The 24,856-nt window shown below is 33.9% G+C and overlaps 1 protein-coding gene across 4 annotated transcripts in view; it reads left to right on the plus strand.

Annotated features, from left to right (window-relative positions):
- Positions 1–371: 371 nt before the first annotated feature.
- The window catches only part of PIK3C2G (phosphatidylinositol-4-phosphate 3-kinase catalytic subunit type 2 gamma), a 358,133-nt gene continuing 333,648 nt past the window's right edge, over positions 372–24,856 (plus strand). For all 4 annotated transcript variants that reach the window (XM_030322152.1, XM_030322155.1, XM_030322154.1 and 1 more), the window contains exon 1: positions 372–618. The gene's annotated coding sequence lies outside the window, so the exon portion shown is untranslated. The remainder of the gene's footprint in view (positions 619–24,856) is intronic.

Below are 24,856 nucleotides of genomic sequence, written 5' to 3' on the forward strand. Positions count from 1 at the left end.
CCTGTCTGCCTGCCTCTGTACTGACAGCTCACTGAAGGCCGGCATGAACCCATATGTGTCCCAATTGCCCCCCCACTTTCGAGCCTGGCAAACAAATAGATTTCTGGCACTTACGATTAAAGACAGAAGTGATACGCCCCACTTTAAAAAAGTAATTATAAAATGTAACTTGCATATGGTGCACAGCCTTTAAAATGCATTGTCTAATGTAACACTGTATATCAGGTAACAGATTCAGAGAGAGCTTAAAGAACAGATGTCATTTACGTTATGAAGAACGTCACCTATGTCATTATTAACGTCATTAAGAGCTTGGATTTGAATCAAGTTTTTCTTATTCCAACTTAAAGGCTACTCATACTCTACCCATCTACTTGCCACCTGCTCCGCGGCGAAAGCAAGTCTGTGAATTGAGCATAAGGAAACAGTAACCGTGTCTGAGCTGGCAAAAAGATAGCTTCGTCCAGTGTCTATGGAAAGGATCACGTTATGTAGATGAGTTACTGATTCACTGAATGAACAAGCTAGTACGTTGCCAGTGTCAGCCTCCAGGCCATGATTTCACTTTTTTTTGTCTCGGAGCTGGGATCATTTTCACCGTGAGGAAGCCCTCTTCAAGTAAGCAAACAGTGCAATAGAATTCTCTTGGAGTTTAGAAAGAAAAAGTAGTTTCATTTCCTGTCTAGAAATATATTGCATTGGATGTCTAACTAAATTATTAAATTTTTCCCAAATTTATTATCTGATTAAAGGATACACAGATAATCATAGCAAAAATGAATCCTTATAATTATTTAGGCATAAATCTGTTTTAATTGTTATCAGCTCTTGGCAGTAGTCCTTTTATGACACGACTTGTCCACTTTTAAGTTATCAGTTATGATTTATTTTTCTGTTGGATGGAATATTTTCAAGAATTATTTTCTGCTACAAAATAAGGGTGATGTATATCTTTGAACTCCTAATTTACACAAAATGTTTTTTTCCTCAGAACTTTATTTTGTATTTCTAAATATTTTCCATTTTTTGTGATTTTTTTCCTCTTGAGTTATATAGAAATGTTTTTAAGTTAAAACTTATGAATTATTTTGTAAATTACCTTTTTATTGATAGTTAAGTATATACTGGGGTCAGAAGGAATAGTATGTGTAATGCTGACTTTGAATTATGTTAAAAGTCACAGAATATATGGTCAATTTCCATAAGCTATACTTGTCCTTGAAAAGAATATGTAATTTTCATTAATTGAATGCAATATTCTACATATGCTCATTACATAAAGCTTATTTTTTCAAATCGTCTACATGTTTAATGATATTTTATCTAATTGATCTATAAATCATGTAAGATTTCAATGAAATCATTTAATTATGAAGGTGGATTTGTCATTTTCTCTTATAGCACTATAATGTGTAATGGTATGAATTTGTAATGAATTATTTTTAGTACATACATATCTCACATACCGACAAGGTGAAGTGAATCTTTTATTTCTATAAAGTGCTCCTTTTCTCCTCCAGGTAAGTTTTTTTGCAGGTAGGCCTGTTTGGGTTCTTTTCAACATAACTACACTAGTTCTGTTTTTATTATTGTTACTATTTGCCTGGAATATCTTTTCCTGTCCTTTTAATTTTAAGCAATCCTTATACTTGCGTATCTAGTATGTCTGATTGGCTTTTTTTCTTTTTTAACACAACGTAACAATCTATAGATTTTATGTAATATATTCAGACCATTTACATTTATGTGCTTCTGATACATTTTCATTTCTACCATTTTAAAGAACACTTATATTTGTACAATTTTCTATATTTTCCTGAAACCACTGGACCTTCTTCCAAACTGATCAAGGGTTGTTGCAATTGCTTTCATTTCCTTCCTTCTTTCTGCTGTAGAAAGATATACCCTCTATTATCTTACTGGTTACATCTAAAAGTTTAACATGCATTTCTGAAAAATCTAAAGTTGTCTATATCTATACTTCCTCCTGGACAATACAAGTATCTTTTAAAATTTGGATCACCCAGCCCCAAATACTAGCCTTGTGGTCTAGTATTTAATTATATCTAGTCTATTTTGATCTCTAAATTAGCAATTATTATTGTTTATACAGCCAATGTTAGAGAATTACCCACATATTTACTACAACCTTACTCGTTATTTCCTTATGAGAACAGGTTTTCATTTTGTTCTACTTCTTAAAAAACAGTTTTGCTGAATTATTGGCTTATGTTCCTTGTCTGATTTTTTTCATGATCATGTTGGCTCCCTCTTTTGTTTTGATATTTTTGCTTAGGTCTCATGCTGATTACTTTCTTATAGCTGTGCATCTCTGAATAGCAGTGATTCTTTCTGAGACAGCTCATTCTTGAAAGACTGTATATGAAGGAAACCAGGAAAATTAGCTATGTGAGCAGACCACCTCTATTCAGATCTGTTGTTCCAGAACATTTTCTCATCAACACCCTACCTTTTAGGTAAACACTGAGATAGAAAGATGTCTACTTAGCTCATAGTGAAGGCTGGAATGTATGGTCAGATGGACCATGACAAGGTATTTGTCTTTAGCTAATTGAAATCAGTGTCACCACTTTTTTTCTCCTCTACCTTTGAAACTAATAGCCTGTTCTCTAAAAGCATGCATGGGATGTCTGCACGCTTGCTCACTCAGTAACCTTTTTCTTCAATTATTTGGAGAATTCTTTCTCACAGTCTTCATAATGATGTTTTTCTCCCACATACTGAAATTATTCTATAAGCATTAGATTGGTTACTTATTCATTATGTGTGTGTGTGTGTGTGTGTGCATGTGCATGTGTCTATATGTTTGCATGTACACATGCATGGCTATATATTCAATCTTTAAGAAGAAAATGTTAATCTAGAGAAATTAATGATATGTGTTTTCTTTTGATCTGTACTCTGATCAATTAGACTCTGGCTGAATCCCCTCAGATGTGCCCTATTTTCTAGTTTGCAATGAGCTTTTAATTTATCCAAGTCTAAGGAACTAAAAATAATTCCATACACCCATACCTAGTTTCAGATTATCTGAATACATTATTACACACACATACGAGCGTGCACACATGCACACACACACACACACACACACGCTCAAACACATACATCCTCAGCAAAACCTACTGTCAGGAGGTTTTTAATCTTTATTTCAAACTTACAGTGATTTTGTATAAGAACACTGTACCCTCTTTGATGTAATTCACCATGATTAGCCACCCCCTACTACTACTACTTTATAGCTCATTATTTTCACTTGGTTGGAGTCTCAAAATTGAAGAAGGAAAGAAACCCTCTTTTTGTAACATGCATATAGCATTCAAAATTACTTTCCCATATTATTCTCAGGATTTTCAGCACCATAAAAAGAAGACCATAGTCTTGTCTCCACTCAAGGTCATCTCTCCAGTGTCCTCTCCAGTGACTGACAGAATAGGGGTTCAATATACCCACACTTTCATTTTATGAATAAGAAGACAAACACCGATTGCTTCAAAGAGCAGAACGCACACAACAGGAAATTTTTTTTCTGATCTCTGAGACAGAGAACAGGGTGGAGGCCTTCCCTATACCTTTCAAACTACTTACCATAGTTTTCCTTTTACTCAGTGTTCACATATTTGCCCTTTTTGTTGGTAAAGCATTCCACTTTAGTAAACTGTCATGTCAATATTTGTGTTAATTTTCATTAATTTGTATCTTTCTAATTACTTTGCCAACCAAATATCTTTGCTATTTGAAATCATTTTTAAATCTCTACTTGAGAGTTACCAAATAGTTTTCTATTGTTAACTATAACAAATGAGTAATACATATACTATCCCTTAAAATCATAAAACCATAAGTAGTGTCCAAAATAAAAATCAAGCCTAGAAATAGTCCTGATATATAAAGGTACAGTACTTGGCTTGCTAATCTTTATACAATGCAATACCAAGTAATTATTTTTTCACTTCATGCTTTATGTTACTGCCAATCAATTTCTTAAAACATTTGTTTTCCAAAAAACTATAGCAAAATCATTACCAAGAGCGGGTTGTTGAGTTGATATCTTAAAATATAATAATCCTTTTTTCTAATTGTAAAAGTTGATTCCAACTCTTCCACTTCCTAGCTGTATAAGCTCTTAAAGATGCTTAAATGCTTCGTGCCTCAATTTCCTCTAAAATGAAGAAACTGATAATGCCTAGTCAAAAGACCATCATAAGGCCATCATAAGTTTTGTATGAGGAATAAATAAGTTAAAAACAAAGCACTTAGAATAATGCTTTGCACATTCTAAGTTAGCACTCAATAAATGTTTGAAATTACTGAAATTATTAAATTATGTCTTTTTATTCCTAATCAGTACTTAGCAGAATACATTCTGATGGACAATCTTCTAGAAAATATTAATGAGTGTGGCTTAGGTCTCTGGGCTTTCATCCTCCTGTTAACAGAATATAGAGTTAGGCTCATGGTCCAGTCTTCACCCTCTGCTTACCACTGATCCCTGCGATTTACCCAAAAGACGTGCATTTGATCCAAGGTAGATCAACTAGATTCCTGCTCTTAATTTTTAAACTGACATCGTTTGCTATGCAGAAAAACATGTTTCCCCAAGTCTCTACCCATATTCCCCTCCTGGAGAGAAAAAAGTCCATTTTTCTGTAGAAAATATAGAAACCAATGTATTTAGAGAGAAAGAACTTCAAGAGAGAAAGAGAGGCTTAGTTGTGACAGTTGTTCATGCTCTTAGTTCACATCATATTCCCTTTTGCATTTTCTGCCACTTGTGACCAAGAGTCCTAACCAAAACAAAAGTGTTCTCAAAAGAGTATCCTGAATAAGCCACTTTTACTGCTAACTGTAGTCCTTTCTTGACATTTTACAAAGCATAGTAAAATCTCTATGTATTTTTACATTAAAGCAAACCAACAAAAACATGCTTACCTTAGTGTAACTCAGCATCTCTCAAACAATTTGGACATTTTTTCTGACAACTTCCATAACAAATGACAAACTTGTGCTTCATAGTGGTTTAGGAAACACTGATACAGTATTTTCATGATTCCACCTTTTAGATCTTTATTCCCTATAGAATTTACTTCATAATTGTAATCCATATTTAATGGTGTTTAGATTTTTTATCCAGGTGATTAACTAAGTGTGCCTGCCCAGATACATCTATTAAGCAACCTACTATTTATTTCCTTCATGTCTAACTTAACCTAAAAATTGATATATGCTATGGTTGATTCATACATTTCCTTTTTAGTTTCTTTGACACATATGTCTATAACAAATCAGTTGGTATATTGTTTTAATTATTATGTCTTTAAAGTGTGTATTATTTGGGGTGCCTGGGTGGTTCAGTCGGTTAAACATCTGACTTCGGTTCAGGTCATGATCTCACAGTTTGTGGGTTTGAGCCCTGTGTCTGGCTCTGTGCTGACAGTTCAGAGCCTGGAGCCAGCTTCAGATTTTGTGTCTCCCTCTCTCTGCCCCTTCCCTACTCATGCTCTGTCCCTCTCTCTCAAAAATAAATAAACATTAATTTTTTTTTAAAGTAAACATAAAAAAATAAAATGTGTATCATTTTTCATATGCAAGTCCCTACTAATATTTTTTCCATCATTTTCTTTACCAAAAGTGACTTAGAATCGGCTCATTAATTTCCCAAATAAGGGGATTAAATAAAATGTATGAATTCTTCAAAAATATATTTAAATTTTTAAATTTTGTATCTTCTCATCTGGAAATAGTGTCTTATTGTTTGGCTATATTTCTACAATAATTTGCCAGAAGAAATAGTCATCCTATTCTTGATTTGAAGGAGAAAGTTCATAGCATTTCTTCATTAAATAAACTTTGGTTGTTAGCATGTGCAAATTATTTTTTATCTGTTTAATTATGTTTTTTTCATTTATAGTTACCATTTAAAAAATGAATGGTTAAAAACAGCAAATCCAAAATTAATTTCTGCTATGATTTATTCATGTACTATTTGTTCAATGATTCATCTTGATCAGATTATGAAAGAAAAATTATAAAATATAATTATAAAATTTAATATTAATAAATTGAGTTGGATATAAAATCCCAGAAGTGTCCATTAATTCACTTTTTAAGAAGTACATATGCATATACACACACACACACACTTTTTTAATACATAAATGCCCACATTAATTATAATTTCTTTAGAAATTGCAATAAAATGTTCTTGATACTTTTTGTCCTATATTGATTTCTGGTACTAGACACCAATATTTACTATCTTGTCTAATTTTGTGTTTTGTGTGTTTGTGTGTGTGTGTGTGTGTGTGTGTGTGAGAATATAGTGTGTGTATGTTTGAGTAACATACTTGGAAACACTTTTAACTTTGCTTTGATGTTTTTTATGTTTTTGTTGCAGAAATTACACAATTGAGGATATGTTTTTTGAATGATGATTTTGAATCCAACTAGATGCTTATATTTACTGTCATTAGAAATGCAATTGATCCTGTCTCATTCTGTTTTCTGTTCTTAACACATAACTTTTAATTTCCTATTTCCCTGATGATTATAATGTAAATGTCATCCAATTTTGACTCTTCCAGTGTTCTGGAAATTATACATGCCATTTGTCTTCAACTAATACGTCTCTATAATACACAACAATTATATATATTTATTAAAAAGTATATATGAACTTATTATTTTAATCACCAGTGAAAAGGAAACAGCATTATTTAATCCTCTTTCCTCTTGTAAAACAGAAAATTTAGCACACCTTTCAGTTTCAGATGAAATAGTCTATGATTTTTCATCTAGCTTATTAATACCAAATAATTTTTTAAATTATCATATTTAAAATTATGTTTGCAATAATTACTAAGACTTAGTCCATATTAACCAATTTTCTTAATGTTTATTTAATTTTGAGAGAGAGAGAGCGCTAGCGGGAGAGGGGCAGAGCAGGGGCGGGGGAGGGACAAGGAATCTGAAACAGGCTGAGCTGTCAGCACAGAGCCCCACGTGGGACTCAAACTCATGAAGTGAGATCGTGACCTGAGCTGAACTCAGAGGCCTAACTGAGTGAGCCACTTGGGCACCCCATGAATAATGTTTTTAATGTGAGACTAAACTTTTAGTTTCTTACATTTCAATAGATCATTAAGCTCTTTTTTAATTAACATCTCCCTTTCATCCAATTTCTTCTACATTTTTATGATGCATTTTATTGCTATATTATTTTGTATGTTATTTTCACATTGTATTTAATCAAACACATGGTTCCTTCATTTTATAAAAAATAGCTTAAGTTTTTTTTAATGTTTATTTTTTTTGGAAGGAGAGAGAGACAGCGTATGAGCAGGGGAAGGGCAAAGAGAGAGGGAGACACAGAATCCTAAGCAGGCTCCAGGCTCTGAGCGGTCAGCACAGAGCCCTATGCAGGGCTCAAACTCAGGAACCGCAAGATTATGACCTGAGCTGAAGTAATATTCTTAACCAACTAAGCCATCCAGGTGCCCCAAACTTAAGTTTTTATACAATTTACTTAGGTATACTATAGCATATATTTTTCAAAAGTAATTTTTCCTTTTGTGTCTTGATTGCTAAACATTTTATTTCTTACAAAATATTTTCACATCTTCTGTGTTGATTTTTTTCTCAATTACTCACCTTTTAGGAATGAAGGTTTTCTCCACTGATTACTCATAAATAATATCTTTAGCTTTTTCTATTTCCCCCTTTTTTTATCTGGTTGCTGTTAGAACACGTTTGTTAAGTTTTCAGCTAGAGGAACAGTAAATGCGAACACAGTTACTGGTCATTAATAGCCAATTTCACTAAATTCTGGACTTCATCTATCTTGTTTTGTTTTCTGGTTGACCACTTTGAGAAGGTAAACATATTTCTAGGTAATTCTAATCAATATACAGTCCTTCTGCCAAAAAATATCTACTTTTGCACTTTCTCATGGGACTCTCTCATCTCCTTTTCCCAGATGTAGTAAACTAAATGCTTAGCCATTGTAGCCTCTGGATATTTGCATTAATGCAAATTTTAGTTTTAGAAAACATGCAAAAAGGGGTATGGTAGAACAGCCCTGGTACAGATATCCCCTTTTGGGTTGTAAGGAGAGCTGATCAGAACCTCGAACTGAGTCAGGCAGTAGCAGGGAAATGAGTCATCTCCTTACCTTTTTTTTAAACTGGCAGATTTATTCTCCTTCAGGTAACAAAGCAAGTGTCAGCCATTTTTTCCCTTCTATTTCAGTTTGATCTACTTTGACTTCCATATGTTGAAAATTGGGGTGATCAAATGAATGGTTGTCAGTCCTTTTTGCTGGTACTGTGAAACTGCAAATAGATATTGTTTGTTTTTTTTAATTTTTTAATATTAATTTTTAAAATCACATACTACCAGCCAGACACCATTGTAAAAAAAGTAACTGGACTGATCTTAAAAACCCCAATTTATTTTATTATTATTATTCTGAGATTAGGGAACTGAACTCATTTACTAAACTCACAGTCTGTCAACCAACTTTCATTGCTATAATTTATAAGCTTCTCAGGATGTTTTAAAATGTTCTGATTTTGCCTTACTGTTTATTTTTTTTCATTCAACCTTTATATACTGTTCAATAACAAAAATAACCAAGTAAATTTTAAAGATCTAATTGGCTTTATCAAACAATTCATAAATCAGGCAGCACCCCATGTAGCAAACTGAGGGGTGCTTTGGGGAGTTGTACAAAATGGATAGTTTTTATACAAGGAGGGTGGGGCAAGAAAATTATTAGCAAAATAAAATAATTGTTTCAAGCAAAGCTGCTTCCCCTGGGGGAAAGGCTAGGGTTCTTATGCAGATTACCTAGTCTTCCTTTTAGGGTGGGAAGGAATGGAGAGGGTTTTAAGCATTGGTGTTGATGGAAAAATTCCTGGCTGACCAGTTAAGACCACATTTCTGGGAGAGACTGAAATTGCAATTATATTAGGTATGAAGCCCTGGTTTGGAAACTAGGTCAAAGTGACATCATTTTGGGCCTGTTTTCTTTTTAACAATACTAATTCACTTAACTCTTATACTATGTTGATTTTTAAATGCATTCTTATTGTTGTCGCTCCTATGCAGTAAATAATATTATGTATGCCTTTCAGATGTATGTTTTAAATGGAACACACATATTTTAAAGAAATGCCTTGTGGTGTAGGAGTTGATACAATAAGCATGTCCTTAGAAGCATTACAATTACCACTATGATTACATTGTAATGGTTTTACCTACACTTGTCTTTTTAAAAATTTCTAGGCTCTCTCTCTAAATCATATTCAAATCAAATTTATCATAGCAAAAACTCTCTCAAAGATTCAGTTGAAGTTATATTTCTTGAGAACTTATATCTTGCACTAATAGTAAAATATCACTAAGTAGACATTTCTTCAAACCCATAATATTTTGAACATTTAATTCACCTAGAAGTCTGACTGTATTTGGTGAAAAACATGGACATGTTTCTAGCTACTAGAACAGGAATGGATACCATATGGCATGCGTGTCTCCACTCTCCTCTTCTGCATAAGGGCAGACCTTGGTAACAGGGCATTATCACTCCCTGAGCTTTGCTCACCCACACAATTCTTCTCAAACCATGTCCTGGAAAGCTACTACCATGTAATGAGATTTCATTTGTGAGATAAAACTATTTACCACTTTAGTTTCAGATCCACATTAGAGTTCCCCCAAGAAGAAACTGTTTTTGATTTCCTTATAACAAATATTTACAGAAAGGATAAACTTTTGCATGTTTGGAAAATTTGGCTAAGCTATATTAGCATGTAACAATGAAGCTTAAACTAGATGGAAATAAATATGACAATAAATAAATAAGTAAATAAATATTTTATAGTGTTTTTTTTTGATGTTTTAGTTACTTATTTTGAGAGAGAGAGCATGCAAAGAGCGAGTAAGGGAGGGGCAGAGAGGGAGGGAGATAATCCCAAGCAGGCTCCATGCTTAGGGGGGAGTCCAAAGTGGGGGACTCGATCCCATGACCAAGAGATCTTGACCTGAGCAAAAATCAAGAGTTGGGCATTTAACAACTAAGACACCCAGGTGCCCCAATATATTTAAATTTATTTTAAAAATGCCTAAACACAGGGACGCCTGGGTAGCTCAGTTGGTTGAGCATCCAACTCTTGGTTTCGGCTCAGGTCGTGATCTCATGGTTGGTGGGTTTGAGCCCCACATTGGGCTCTGTGTTGATGGCACGGAGCCTGCTTGGGATTCTGTCTCCCTCTCTCTCTCTGCCCCTCCCCTGTTCACTCTCTATCTCTCTCTCTCTCTCAAAAATAAATAAATAAACATTTAAAAAAAATTTTAAATGTCTAGACACAGATTTTTAAAAAGTCAAACATAAAAATTTATATATTGGAGGATAGGGTAGAAAAGCAATTTACTTTAGCTTCATAGAACTATGTTTAGCCCCTAGAATTTTCCCAAGGACTATTATTGTTTTCCAAGAAAATATTTAAGGGTTAAGTTCCTGTGTCAGATAAAATAAAGTAATCCAAATGATTGTGGATCAGGATACTATGAAATTTAGCCTAGTTATGTAACTGTTCATGGTTTTATTCTATAGACAGTTTGAAATAACAGAGAACAATCTATTGTGGGTACTTTATAATGAAAATATATAATGTTTCACAAATATAAATCCTTTTAAAGAATAGTCTCATATTCTTTTCTTTTTTTAAGTTTATTTATTTTGAGAAAGACAGAGATAGTGTGAGTGGGGGAGAAGCAAAGGGGAGAGAGACAGAATCCCAAGCAGGCTTCACACTGACAGTGCAGAGCCTGATGCAGGGATCCAACGCACCAACTATGAGATCATGACCTCATGGCCAAAACCAAGAGTCAGACATTTAAACGACTGAGCCACCCAGGCACCCCAGAATAGTCTCATAGTATAAAAATATAACTTTGATGTGCCTGAAATTGTTTACTATAAACATACTAATATATTGTTATTTAAACAGTACTAAGGTATTTAAATTAAACAGCTAATTTTAAGAGCTAGATCAGAATTAACTAGTGTTTTGTATTCCATGCCCCCTCAATATAAGAAATGATGGAAATTCCAAGTCGTAAAATATAGGGAGAGGCACTATTTTCCAGATGAGATTTAATCTATACAAGATGGGTTGTTGAATTCTTTAGCCTTCCTTCACTTCCTTTTCCTAAAGGGAAACCTGGTTCTCCCCAATGACCTGCTCCTTTGAAGCCCTCCTCTGGAAATTGTTCATTCTCTCACACCCCACATACCAAGGAACAGGAGGCAAGGTTAACATTCACCAGACTACCACTGCCTTACAGGTCATTCATTTCTAATGCTTTATACTTAAACAACAGTTCATACTTCAACTCTACTCTTCAGAACCCTGTGACATCTTGTTCTACTGCCTATGTCCCTCCTACTTACTGACATCCACTGACTTTGTTCCTCCACATCTATTAGGGACTTTTGCTCCTAGTGCACCTGGTTGAGTGTCTGCATTTCACATTCTAACTCCAGGCCTCCCAGAGAACTTGAAAACCATTTCATCATGAATGTTCTAAATAAGATGATTTCTTTCTCTTAATAATAAAACAGTCATGTTTTGTTTTTGTTTTGTTTTTTCTGGTCTCACGGCAACAGAATAAGGAACCACATTTCCCAGCCTTCCTTGCAGTTGTTTATTCAGGCAAAGGGATGTGAGAAGAAACATGTGCCACTACCCAATGAGGTTCTTAGCAGGGAGCCACTTGCCTTTCACTTCTTTCCCTCTTTGTAGTACCAGAAGTGGACACAGTGAGGTGATAGTGGCTTATGGTTTTCTCTCTACTTCTCAGACTACTTTGTACTTCTACTTTTGGGGTCCATTAATTAAATACGGGTTGTCTCCCACATCAGGATACCATTTTCAGATTGATTACATCTCTTCTTAAATAACTAAATCCTCCTTAAGCAAGGCTCGTGGTTTCAAATGCAAAAATTACCTCCTGAATTAAAGAACTATATGCACAAATATTCGCTCAAAATCTTAGGTTAGATTTTATATAAATCCTCAAGTTCTACATACCTTTTTTTTGATGTTGTTTTAATTTTTTTAATATTTATTTATTTTTGAGAGAGAGATTGCGAGCCAGGGAGGGACAGAGAGATGGAGACACAGAATCCAAAACAGGTTCCAGGCTCTGAGCTGTCAGCACAGAGCCCAAATGGGGACTCAAACTCACGAACCATGAGATCATGACCTGAGCTGAAGTCAGATGCCTAACCCACTGAGCCACCCAGGTGTTCCACAAGTTCCACATATCTAAAAATTCAAGCTACCTATTTCTTTTTTAAAATGTATGGTATCAGCAATGATATAAAGCAAACATACAACTCAATGTGCTATTATAAGTTGAATAATCCTCTAACCACCCTCCATGTCAAGAGACAAAACTTTCCTGCCACCCATAAAGCCTTCCATGCACCTCCCCATCACAATATCCTTCCTCTCCCCACAAATAAACACTCTTCTGCTATCACATTATATTCTTCTATATAGTCTCATCATCCAAATGTATATACATAAAGTATATAGTGTATACTTTATATAGTATATATGTATAAAGTATATACATAAAGTATATACTTTATATAGTATATATGTATAAAGTATATACATAAAGTATATATAGTGTTGTTTTGCCTTTTTTTCTTTGGAAGAGGTGGGTGGGTATATTTTTACAGTTTTTTGTTGTTGTTGTTGTTGTTAATGTATTTCAACTGCATTCCTTTTTTTTTTGTAATTTATTTGTTGAAGAAACTAGTTTGTTTTTCCTATATCAGTTTCTATCCTGTGTTTAGTTTAATTTGTTCCTCTGTCTTCTGTGTTTCTTGAGCACTAGTGATTGGATACAAAAGTTTGACCAGATAGATTAATGTTAAGTTATTTGCAAAACTTCTTTATGGTAGTTTTGGATTCTGTATCAGGGTACAAAATGCCTGGCTGCTTTCTTTTGTGATGTTAGCATCCACTGATGCTTGACGCCCAGATTTAATAATTCATGACTTATTGTAAACCATTGATAACACAATTTTATCATTCATTCTTTATTTATTAATTGCAATACTTCTACAAGGAGAAATTTTTCTCATCTATTACTTATTCAGTCTCATTTCATATAAAAAAAGACAAAACAAATGGTTTAACGGCATATTCTATTAACCCTATGTTGTACAAAGGCAATTAATTAGTTGTGTGTGTATGTGTGTCATTATGAATGTATGCATTTAAACACGTTTTGTATGTTTTCATCCATTTCAGTTATTGCACTTATTGGCCAATGGGAGTCTTTTCAAGTTGGCTTTCACTTCCTATTGGTACACCCTTGTATTCTCTGATATCTTCCTTACTAACTACAATAATAGGATCTCTTACACTCATCTTATATATTCTCTAAATCAGAAATCAGCTGGTCCTCCAAGTAGCCCTACTGTCTTTCAGTGGGTAGTATTTCAGTATCACAATCTGGATGTTAGGGATGCTCACTGATATTGAGATGGACATTTTTTTCTAGGCCTTTCCAAGGAAGAAAGCTGTAGATACATAGAGACAGAAAAAGAGAGAGAAAGATTAAAAAAACAAAAACAAAAACAAAAAACAAAACTTCATGAGTTCATTCTGATGCCTTCAGTTCTGATTCTATCTCAAGGGCACTGGGGATGCTAGAATTACTCATTTGTGTATCCAGCATTACATACTTTTCATTCTCTTATTTACTCTTAAGATACACTCAGAGGAATTGAATGAATTACTGCTTCAACTGCTTTATCATGTTTCAGACTAAAATTTTAACAATACTTAGGAATCAAAACATGCTTGAAACCAGGTCTCAATGACTTGCAAGAAATTATCTCTGATGTACTGGACAATATAAACAAAAACATACACAATACATAAGTCTTAAATATGTTATTCATGAATTTTACTTCTGTTTTTTTCTAAGGCAAAATAAGCTTAACAGTATTCTACATAAAATTCCCCCAAATAAAATGAGGCCTGTGTCTATTAAAGTAATTCTCACATGGTATAGTATTATAAACTTGTATTATAAATTTAGACACAATTTACCTACTTGAGGGTAAGAGCTGTGTTTGATCATTTTTGTATTCTAAGTGTTTTGTACAGTGCCTAAGACAAAATATACTTAAAAAACAGGTACTGAACAATTAAATCTTCAAAGAGTAAATAGGTTGATCTTTGAAAAACACAGGTTTGAACTACATGGGTCTACTTATACACAGATTTTTTAAAAAATAAATACATTGGAAAAAATTTTGGAGATTTGTGGCAATTTGGAAAAAAATCACAGTTGAGCTGCATAGCCTAGGAATGATGAAAAAATAAGAAAAAATTAGGCATCTTATGAATGCATAAAATATATGCAGATATAGGTATTTTTTATTATTTACTACCATAATATATTCACAAATCCATTATAAAAAGTCAAAATTTATCAAAATTTACACACACACACTTACAAACCACACATGGCTCTATTCAGTTGAGAGAAATGTAAACAAATGTAAAGATACAATATTAAATCATAAAATTAACTATACTACACACAGTATTACTATAATAATTTCATAGCCACTTCCTCTTGCTATAGTGGTGAGCTCAAGTGTTGCAAATATCCACTTAAAATACCATGTGATGCTAATCATTTCCACGTGAATAATTGGTCTCTCCAGTAAACTGCATATTGCAGTAAAAAGTGATCTTTTGAGATTCTCACATATTTTTCATCATGGTTAGTATAATATCATAAGCCTTGAATAACACCATGGGGCCCATACAAAGTGTCACCAGTGATGCTGGAATTTCTCCCAAGATGCAGAGAACAGTCATGACATTACAAGAAAAATTTGGATTGCTTGATATGTATTATAGATGGAGATCTACAGCTACAGGTGCCCACTATTTTGAAATGAATGAATCCAATATATCGACTACTGGAAAAAAAAAGAATGAAAGAAAGAAACTTTGTGAATCCATGACTGAAGCTACACCAGCAGACACAAAAACTTGGCACTTTTTGTGAAATATTTTTTTATCTCATATTCAAAGTGCAGCTTTTATGTGGCAGCAGGATTGCTAAAAGGCAGGCATACTTATATACCTTACATAGGCAATATATATTGCTATGTCTAATATGACTCAAGACAAAGCAAAGTCATCATATGACAACTTAAGGCAAAAGAAAGGTGGAGGACCTAAAGCTGGAGAATTAAATGCCAGCAAAGTATGCTCTGATAATTTTAGAAATAAGTTTGTCTTTAAAAAAATGTCAAGATAATGGGAGAAGCAGCTTCTGCTGATCAAGAAGGAGCAGCTCCCAGATGGCATTAAGAAAATCACTGAGGAGAAAAGATATCTGCTTGGGAAAGTTTTTAATGTAGTTGAAAGTGTCCTATCCGGGAGAAGAAAAATATGAATTTTTCACGTTATCTTTTATTTTTGATGTCTAGTGTTAATAACATGTATAACATCTATAGTGTGTTGTATTACACAAGACAATATTGATGTAGGTTCTGACAGATGATTCATTTTTTAAACAAAGGACTTAAACTTTTTGTGTAATAAGTACAGTACAGTACTGAAAATATATTTTCTCTTCCTTATTATTTTCTTGGTAACATTTGCCTATCTCTAGCTTGCTTTTTTAAGAATACAGTTATAATACATGTAACATACAAAATATATGTTAATCTACCATTTATGTTATTGGTAAGGCTTCTAATCAATAGTAGGAGGAGTCAGCATCCCTAACCTTTGCATTGTTCAAGGGTCATCTGTAGATGTATGAATAAATGAGTTCATTTATTCAAGTCAGTATCTCCCCAAAACAAGAATAAATAAATAACAGCTTCAAATTTTTCGTATACAAGAAGCTTTAGGCAGTCTAATGAGAAGTGAGGCTTCTATAGGATTATACATGTATAAGAAAATGTCAATTATTCATGTAAAAAGGCACCTAATAGAGACTTTTGGAAAGTAATGTTTTCCCCAAGCACCTCTTGTCTCCACTTAGGTGAAAATACTATCATAGCTCATGATAATAATAAGACGTTTACCTTGTCATCACCCAATTCCAAACTAGACATAATGTAAATTATATATATATATAGATACATGTATATGTATCTATATATATGTATACATATATAAAAAATTCATTGTGGTCTTATTTGTATTTATACAGCAAAGTGAGCTTAGGAAGTTCCAGTTTATGTCTAGCTAAAATATGAGCATCTCTGTGTCTGCATGATAAAGAAAGATGGTAATTTCAGATCATCCTTACAGCCAAGAGTTTTTTTTTCAGGAACCAGGTTAGCTCCGTAGCTCTGCAGAGTTTCCCTCCACCTTACTGAAAATACAGATGGTTTGGCTTGATTAGACTTTAACATGTCTTATGTTGCCACAATCTTGATCTTCCATGACATTTATACACCTTAAAAACTGGTACATTTTCAATGGCTACAACTTGCTCTCTGAAATAAAGATCATTTTCTTCAACCTCGTAATTTAATTCCCCTACTGATCTCATGTCTCCTGTATAGATATATTCATTCAGTAGTGTAGAGAAGTTTTTGAATCAAGAGCAGACACTTTCGGACATTTTCTTTGTTCTTCGGTAAAATAAATATTTTTGTTCCCATTGTTGTGGTTTTGTAACCCCAAGACTGGGCTTATTTGGATGATATCTGTACCTTTGTAGATTCAGTAAATGGAAACAGCTGACAGGGGCCGCCTTTTCTCTGATAGGTGCCTAAGTTCTGTTGGCACTTTTTCCTTGAGGCCAAATGAGTAACTAACCCTCAATGAAAACTAATTTCTGAAAATTTTAACTGAATGGAACGTTATATGCAATTGCAGTAAACTATGTTTTCATGATTGACATCTTTTAAATATCCTGTTTAAATTCAGCTGAATGTGCCAACGAAGACTAGAGGACTATTTTTGTGCTGTCTGCTATACTTCCGGTTTCTGATTTTCCAATCAATTAGGAAGCAGCTTCCAACTTGCACATTGTATTGATTTTATATTGTTACTGTAACAAATTATTACAAACTTAGTGACTTAAAGCAAGGCAAATTTGTCATACAATTCTGTAGGTCAGAAATACAATAGTCTCATTGTGTGGAAGTCTATGTGTCGGAAGGGCTGTGTTCCTTTCTGGAGGCTTTTTTAGGGAAAAATCTGTTTCCTTTTGCTTTCTAGCTTCTTTCTACAGGCTCTTTGAGGGGCACCGAGGTGGCTCCGTTGGTTAAGCATCTGACTCTTGGTTTTGGCTCAGATCATGATCTCACGGTCCATGGGATCAAGTCCCCCATTAGGCTCTACACTGACAGCCCAGAGCCTGCTTGGGATACTCCTTCTCCCTCTCTTTCTACACTCCTACTTGCACACACTCTCTCTCTCTCTCTGTTTCTCTCCCTCTCTCTCAAAATAAATAAACATTATGGGTATTGAAGAGGGCATCTTTTGAGATGAGCACTGGGTGTTGTATGGAAACCAATTTGACAATAAATTTCATATATAAATAAATAAATAAATAAATAAATATTGAAAAAACTCAAATTCCTTAACTCTGGCCCCTTTTTCTGTCTTCAAAACCAGCAAAAGAAGGTTGAGTTCTTCTCAAATCGCATCACTCTGACCTTTTATGTCCCTTCTTCCCCTTTTAAAGATCCTTGTGATTATGTTGAACCCACTCAGGTAATCTCCCTATTTTAAGGTCAGCTGATTAAGAAATTTAATTCCATTTGCAACCTTAGTTTCTCTTTGCCATATAATCTAACATATTCACAGGTTTCACGTATTAAGACATGGAGATATTTGGGGAGGCACTATTCTGCCTATTGTACATATTTTTTATGGTTCTGAAGAGTTTATTTGAATCAGGAACCGACAGCCATGTTCTCTCAATTATGGTGTAATTGCTTCTAATCTGTATGTACAGCTCTGCCTCAAAGTCAAGGTATATGAGTTTCAATTATTTTATTCATTACTTCATAATGCAGAGTGTACACATTGCCAGCTGGTACCAAATAATGTTTCTATTTGTTTATAAACTAAGAAATAATTTAGCTTTTGATTGCGTTGGTAAAGATGGGATTTAAAATTATTAGAAATTCCTTAAAATCACCAAATTTAATATTGAAAAAGTGAATCTGGAAGTTTTTTTATTATATTTTCAATACAGGTATTTCTCATTCTCCTTTGTCTCATGATGACAAGATTTTTCAGAGAGGCATCTAACCCATTTCAAGTTTTAGTGCTGTGAGAAATGCTTGAAAAAATATTGTTATTAATAAAAATTTTAAAGTTCTCAACTCTTTTCATTAGAGAGAGTTTGAGCTGAATTAATACTGTGTTGCAGTGTCTAAATTCAGCCATGTTCTAGGTGTTGTTTTTGTTTACTTATTTTGAAAGAGAAAGAGCAGGGGAGGGGCAGAGAGAGACGGAGAAAGAATCTTTAGCAGGCTCCACACTGTCAACACAGAGCCTGATTCAGGGCCGTGAGATCATGACATGAGTCAAAACCAAGAGCTGGATGCTTAGCTGGCTGAGCTGTGCAGAAGCCCCATATGCCTCTCTTTAATCCTTGCTTATAACAAATCTGTAAACACAACTTGGAGACCTTTATGTGCCTCAGTTTTCTCATTTATTAAGTAGTAATAATAATATCCCAGGTTGAAACGAGAAATAAATGTGTTAATACACGTAAACATGTACATGTATATAGAGCAGTAGCACAGAGTTGGTCTCAAAAAATGTTAGGTATCACTATTATTATTAACAACAAATGGTACAGTCTAAAGGAAACTTTAATTTCATGATCAGACCACTGAGACCTTTAAAGACCTCTTTTAATGGCTCTACAAAATTAAAAAATAATTTAAAAAACTCTATCAGTTCTTTGAAGCCACTAAAAATTACAAGTCACTTTATTTTTTAATGTATAAAGCGAAAATCACATTTTTTTGTTTTTAAATTTTTTTAAGTTTTATTTATTTATTTTGAGAGAGACAGAGACAGCATGAGTGGGGAAGGGGCAGAGAGAAAGAGAGAGAGAGAGAATCCCAAGCAAGCTCCATGCCACACGCTACCTGCACAGAGCCTGAACCCATGAAACCACGAGATCATGACCTGAGCTGAAATTAAGAGTTGGATGCTTGACCAACTAAGCCACCCACCCAGGCGCTGCATTTTTTTCACTTTTAAATTAAATTCTTTTTTATCATTGATTTTTTTTCACCATGATAAGTATACTCTTTAATATCCATGCTCTATTTCCCCAAATTCCCCACCTACCTCCCTTCTGGTAACCATCAGTTTGTTCTCCATAGTTAACATCTGTTTCTTGGCTTGTCCCTCTCTCTCTTTTCCTTTGGTTGTTCTGTTTCTTAAATTCCACATATGAGTGAAATGATGTGATATTTGTCTTTCTATGAGTGACTTATTTTGCTTACCATTATGTTTTCTAGCACTACCCATGTTTTACAAATGGCAATATTTCATGCTTTTTATGGCTGAAAAATATTCCACTGTGTGTATCTCTGTGTGTGTGTGCATGTGTGTGCGTGTGTGTGTGTGTGTGTGTGTGTGTGTATCCCACTCCATTTCTCTATCAGTGGACACTTGGGTTGCTTCCATAGTTTGGCTTGTTGTAAATAATTCCACAATAAACATAAGGGTGCATATATCCTTTTGAATTAGTGTTTTTGTATTTTTTTATTTTTTATATTAAATATAATTTATTGTCAAATTGGTTTCCATACAACACCCAGTGCTCACCCCAACAGGTGCCCTCCTCAATGCCCATCACCCACTTTCCCCTCTATCCCACCCCCATTGTGTTTTTGTATTTGGGTGGTAAATTTCCAGTATTTACTAGATCATAGCATAGTTCTATCTTTAGCTTTTTGAGGAATTCCCATACTGTTATCCATGGTAGTTACACCACTCTGCATTCCCACCAACACTGCAAGAGCGTTTTTTTTTTTTTTCTCCACATCTTTGCCAATAGTTGTTTCTTGTGGTTTTGATTTCAGCCATTCTGACAGATGTGAGGTGATATTTCATTGTAGTTTGATTTATATATTCCTTATGATGAGGGATGTTGAGCATCTTTCCATGTGTGTGTTTATCCATCTTTCTTTGGAGAAATGTCTGTTCATGTCTTTTTAATTGGATTATTTTTTGTCTGTTGAGTTTTATCAGTTCTTTATATATTTTTGATACTAAATCTTTATTGGATGTCATTTCCAAATATTTTCTCCCATTCAGGAGGTTCCCTTTTAGTTTTGTTAATTGTTCCCCTCACTGTGCAGAAGCTTTTCATTTTCATGTAATCCCAATAGTTTAATTTTGCTTTTGTTTCCCTTCCTCAGGAGACATACTTAGAAAAATGTTATAGCTGATGTCAAAAAGATTACTGCCTATGCTCTCCTCAAGGATTTTTATGACTTCAGGTTTCACATTTAGGTATTTAATAATTTTGAGTTTATTTTTGTGTATGGTAAAAGAAAGCAGTTTGGTTTTATTACATTTCATGTAGCTGTCAAGGTTTCCCAACACCATTTGTTGAAGAGACTGCCTTGTTCCCATTGAATATTCTTTTTTTTTGTCAAAGATTAATTGACCATATAATTGTGGGTTTATTTCTGGGTTTTCTATTCTATTCCATTGATGTATATGTTTATTTTTATTTCATTACCATACTGTTTTAATTACTACTGCTTGGTAATATAACTTGAAGTCTCGGATTGTGATACCTCCAGCTTTGTTTTTCTTTTTCAAGATCGCTTTGGATATTCAAGGTCTTTTGTGGTTCTATACAAATTTTAGGATTGCTTTTTCTAGTTCTGTAAAAAAATGTGGTTGGTATTTTGATAGGAATTGCATTAAATGTATAGATTGCTTCGAGGAGTACAGACATATTAACAATATTCTCCCAACCCATGAGTATGGCACGTCTTTCCATTACTTTGTGTCATCTTGAATTTCTTTTACCAGTGTTTTATAGTTTTCAGAGTACAGTCTATCACCTCTTTAGTTAAATTTATTCCTAGATATATTTTTTGGTTTTGATGCAATTGTAAGTGGGATTGTTTTCTTATAAAAAAATTATTTTTTATATGATATGTTGAGACACAGAGAGTGAGCAGGGGAGAGGCAGAGAGAAGAGGAAGACACAGAATCCAAAGCAGGCTCCAGGCTCTGAGCTGTCAGCACAGAGCCCGATGCAGGGCTCAAACCCACAAACTGTTATATCATGACTTGAGCCGAAGTTGGACACTTAACTGACTGAACCACTCAGGGCCCCAAGTAGGTCTGTTCTCTTAATTTCACTTTCTGCTTCTCCGTTATAAGTATATATGAATGCCACCAATTTCTGTTGATTTTGTATCCTGTTACTTTACTGAATTCATTTATCAGTTATAGTAGTTTTTTGGTGGAGTCATTAGGGTTTTCTATATATAGTATCATGTAATGTGCAAATAGACTTCTACCTCTTCCTTACCAATTTGGATCTTTTATTCTTTATGTAGTCTAATTGCTGTGCTTAGGTCCTCCAGTACTATGTTGCATAAAAATGTTGAGAGTGGACATCCTTATTTTGTTCCTGACCTTAGGGGAAAAGTTCTCAGGTTTTCCCCATTGAGTACAATGCTGCTGTGGGTTTTCATATCAGGCCTTTATGAGGTTGAGGTATGTACCCTCTAGACCTACTTTGCAGAGGTTTTTTTTTTTAACGTGAATAGATTTTGTACTTTGTCAAATGCTCTTACTGAATCTGTTGAAATGATTATATGGTTTTTCTTTCTCTTACTGATGTGACATATCATGTTGATTGTTTTGTGAATATTTTTTTCATAGTTTTAAAGTTTTATTTATTTATTTTGAGAGATAGAGGGCAAGCAGGGGAGGGGCAGAGAGAGAGAGGGAAACAAAATCCCAACCAGGCTCCTGTGCTGTCAGAACAGAGCCCAATGTGGGGTTTGAACCCACAAACTGCAAGATCATGACCTGAGCCAAAATCAAGAGTCAGACACCTAACTGACTGAGCCGCCCAGCCACCCTGATTGTTTTGTGAATACTGAACTACCCTTGTATCCCACTTGATTGTGGTGTGATTTTTTAAATATATTGTTGAATGTGGTTTGCTAATATTTTGTTAAGGATATTTGCATCTATATTCATAAGAGATATTGGCCTATAGTCCTCTCTCTCTCTCTCTCTTTGGTGTCTTTATCTGGTTTTGGTATAAGGGTGATACTGGCCTCACAGAATGAGTTTGGAAGTCTTTCCTCTTATGCTTCTCGCAATAGTTTGAGAAAAATAGTTGTTAACTCTTCTTTAAATGTTTGGTAGAATTTGCTGTGAAGCCGTCTGGTCCTGGACTTTTCTTTTTGGAGAGTTTTTTGTTTCTCATTTCATTTTTGGTAATTGGTCTGTTAAATTTTCTATTTCTTCCTTCTTTACTTTTGATTATATGTTTCTAGGAGTTTATCCATTTCTTCTTAGTTGTCTAATTTGTTGGCATGTATATTTTCATAACATTCTGTTACAACTGTATTTCTGTAATGTTTGTTGTTATTTTTCTTTTTTCATTAGTGATTTTGTTTTTTGCTGATCTTTTCAAAGAACTTGTTTCATTAATCTGTCTTATTGCTTTCTTAGTTTGTGTATCACTTACTTCTGTTCTAGTCTTTCTTATTCCCTTCCTTTTGCTGGGTTTGGGTTTTATTTGTCACATTATTAAAGTCACTTTAATATAGCCACATTTATCATATTTAAGCTAAGATAGAGCAGGCTGGTCTAAGGAAGACTATAACAGGATATTGACTCTGGTTGTCAGAGTTAAATTCATACCAATGACAATCCTGAGTTCCATGACAGAGACAGATGAAGGAGTCTCATTTGTTTTAATGAACCATAGTATTCACTACTAATGTGAAGATTAAAAAATGGCAATTCCTGAAAAAGAGACTGTGGCTAGATGATGTGACCCATGAATTAGGATAGCTTAGAATAACAATTTATAGATTTTTTTTTTTTTGGTTAACACTTCATTCTATACACTTCTTAAAAGTGTATATCTCTTAAAAGTCTTTCCCAAACCTGTCAGTTCAATTCTTGACTGGATTGAACTGAAATATTTTTTGCCAAATCTATCAGTTCAATTTCTTGAGCAAAGTAGTACAATAAATCTAATTCACTTATTTCTTAGGGGATTATGAGTTTTAAGTAAATCTTAGCACTAAAGGAAAAAAATTCAGTTGCCATTGCAAAACACTGATAAAGAATCATATTTGATGGTGAATCACTATCATAATTATCCTTTAACTTTTTTTATTCTTAACACATATAAATAATTATTAAGGGAATTAATAAACTCATAAAAGTGAAAGGAATTAATCAATTCATATGAGTGACACAAATATTTTTTAATTTCATTTTCTTATAACTCAATTATAATTTTGTAACTTATTAAATCATCTGTTCAACAAATACAAACAAGCAGTAAACCAAACTTTTGGTTTACTGAGTAAACCAAAGTGCTAGGTACTGAGCTATAAGTGGGAAAGGTTAACATGGTCTAATGATCTAATTAATGGGAAAGAGAAATCTTACATAAGTAACATCTATAGAGGTTATCCTAAGGCAGCACTAAAACCACTGGAAAGCTATATCCAGAGGAGATACTTGGTGAGTCTTTTAAACATATCATTAAAATATTAAAAAGTGGATTATAGGACACAAGGAATGGATACAGAAAATGCAGAAGTAGTTTCAGATATAACACCACATTCCAGGAGAGAAGAAAAAAGTTTTAGACCAAGATTGTGGTGGTGGTAGACAGACAGAGCAAGATATCCTACAGGAACTGGCAGTTTATTTTATACTGAAGAATAAAAATGAGGGAAGAGTTAAAGATGAAACTCTGGTTTCTGGTCTGAGCAACTGAGTTGATGGTCAAGTCATTTTCCATCACAGAGAACACTGGAATAGGAGCAGGTTTTTGGATGACTATGATCCAAGTTTTAGACTTTCTTTTGGAGGTTAAGAAAAATTTCCAAGTGAAAATATTGAGAAGGTAGTAATAAAAATAGTCAAGGCTGGAGCCATTGACATAGAAATGGCACTTTAAACCACAGGAAGTATGAAATAACTTAGAAGGAGAGAATAATTGAGAAGTAAAGAAGCTCTGACAAGGGTCAGGTGCAAAGTGAGTAACAGGCAAAGGAGTCTTTGAGAAAGAATAAACACAGAAGGATTCAGAGAGTGTAGTATCAGAGAGAGTCCAAGTAAGAAAGCAAGAAACTTTTAAATGAGAAGCATGGTGAATGGAATCAAATATTGTAGAGAGATAAATTAAAATAGAAAGTGACCAATGTCAACTGAATTTAGTGACATGAAGTTTTTGGTGAATTTAATGAAAAGTCACTTTGGAGAAGTTGAAAGAAGTTTGCAATTGTTTAAAGAGTTTTGGGAAGGGGAAGAAAGAGTCTAGCCAACCCACAAGATAATTGGTTATGGAAAGAAGAAAAAAATTAAAACTATGTCTAGGAATGGAGCAATTGCTCATCAAAGAGACTGTTTAGCTAATAAGAGACTTTAACATGCTAGCATGCTTGTAGATGATTGAATACAGAGGGAGATAATGATTCTATGATGACCGGATCTTCAGTAGGTAAAGGAATTCAAAGGGATTCCCCTTGACTTTTGATTGATTCATGAAATTCCTGTCATAA

This window comes from Lynx canadensis, chromosome B4 (assembly GCF_007474595.2).
Source record: "Lynx canadensis isolate LIC74 chromosome B4, mLynCan4.pri.v2, whole genome shotgun sequence".
NCBI lineage: Eukaryota > Metazoa > Chordata > Mammalia > Carnivora > Felidae > Lynx > Lynx canadensis.